The sequence below is a fragment of the Bos taurus genome, chromosome 15 (assembly GCF_002263795.3).
Source record: "Bos taurus isolate L1 Dominette 01449 registration number 42190680 breed Hereford chromosome 15, ARS-UCD2.0, whole genome shotgun sequence".
Taxonomy (NCBI): Eukaryota; Metazoa; Chordata; class Mammalia; order Artiodactyla; family Bovidae; genus Bos; species Bos taurus.
In genome coordinates, this window is record NC_037342.1 from 54,282,305 (window position 1) to 54,284,371 (window position 2,067).

Here is a 2,067-nt window from a genome sequence, read left to right on the forward strand (position 1 = left end):
TAATTGGATGATGAAAGCACTGCAGCTGGGACTGTTGGCTGGAGATTAATTATTAGGGAGGAGGGGGAGTGGCCTGGATGATGCCTGGCTGTGGAGCCTGTAGCCCACTGAAAGAGCAGGCGGGGAGGACCTCAGAAATCCAGTGGCCCCCTCCCCACTCAACTGAGACCCAGAGCCATAGCCGTTCCAGAGCAGAGCAAGGGGAGAGCTCTTTTCTGGGTGAAGCTGATTTCTGGGGAAAACAGGCAGCTATGCAGGAGGTGCCTGGACCTGGACTCAGGAGGCCAGAGAGCAAATCCCAGCTTGGTCTCTTGCTGGTTATGTAGTCTTGAGAAGGACTTCGTATCTCTGAGCCTCAGTTTCTCTAGCTGTAAAAGGGGGACAATGGTGTTGACTTTGCTAGGAAATTGTGAAGCTCTAAGGAGATTCCTGGGCCCTATATAGACTTGGCACCCACTCTGGGGGAACTTATTCTCATCCCACTGCTCAGATCTGGCCCTTATCCCCCCACCTGTATGCTGCAAGCCCTAAAGTTTGATGCCCAGTCACTGCAGGTGGTCTCTGCATGAATACCAAGGTCCCCAGTGGGATGGGGAGGCCTCAAGAGTTGAGGGAGCCTAAGAAGAGGCCCTGAGGGGAAGGCAGACTGGGAAGCCAATCAGTCCTGAGTGCAACCGTCCCTCTCAGCCAGGAAGGCCTCTTGCTGGCATCGGACTCTGCTCAGCAGGACTCTGGACTTTAAGGAGCAACAGGGTCTGAGGATAAGAGCTAGGGATGAAAAGAATGGGTCCCAGCTTCCTAGGGGCTAAGAAAGGAGGAGGAGTGGGCTCTGGAGAAGGAAGTTGCCTGGATCCTAATTCCAGCTCTGCCACCTAGCCAACCAATAATGGACTTTCAAAAGTCATTTCCCACCTCAACTTTAGTCTTCCCATCTGGAAAATGGGGATATATTGATACTTTGTTTGGATTTCTTTAGCTGCAAAGAACAGAAAAATGCTTGAACTTATTCAGAAAAAGGGGAGTTGGAGAAGAAGGAAGCCCTGGGGCCTGGAATCAGACCCAGACCTTGAGAGGGACAGAGCTACTAGGGGACCGTGCCTCTCCCACCTCCCTTCCCATGGGTCTCTGCTGCTATCTGCTACCTCCACTACTCCTAAGGCTAAGTCCACGCCTCTCCTCTCTGCCCACAGCTTCTCCTTCCTCAGAGGCCCTGCTCTCCCATGACCTTTGTTTCCACGTGACCTCTCAAGGCTACAAGTAAACTCCATGTTCCCTCCCGCTGGGCTCCATTGCTATCTTTACTTAGCACTGGATTCTCCCTACCCTTCGCAATTCATGTGCATGACAGAGGGGATCTGACTGTCCCTGCTCGTCTGTCCTGTCCAACCTTGCCAATGACTGCAGAACTGTTCATGGTCTGCATGTGATCTGAGGTCATGTGGCCCTCCTAGATCTGCAGGAGGGATGGGTGCCTGGGCCGACAGGCTTCCAATGGATGAGGACTGGGGGTCTGATGCACTCAGGTGTGTAAAGTATTGCACCTTGCACCTGGTGTACTGAAAGTGCTCAGAAGTTTGACTGAATGACACTCAGAAATCCTCCTGTCACACCACAGACCTTTCTCCTGGCCCCTTCCTTTTGCTTTCACTTTCCTGTAGACCTCTAGCCTCAGACCCCCTGGCCCCTGAAGCTCTTCTTGGCCTCTCTTTCTCTCCTGGTCAGGCTGGACCTGAGATGGGGTGATTGTTCGATCCAGACCCTCTGCAGCACCCAGCACTCATCATCCTGCACCCCAGCAAACCTCGCACATAAAGCTCCAACCCCAACTCTGATCTCCCTCTCAGCAGACCTCTTGTCCAGGTCTATGCCCTGGGAAGGTGGAAGGTGATCAATATAAGTTGTTACCATTCTCTGGACACCTCCAAGTGCCTGGCCCTGTGCTTATGAATTCATCACAATCCCTCTTGAGATGGAGCCCTATCCAGCTGAAAACACCAAGGTTTGGCTGGTATGATGAGGTACACCCAGTCTGTCTAACTCCAGATCCTTAGCCCAAGAGCAGAGCTG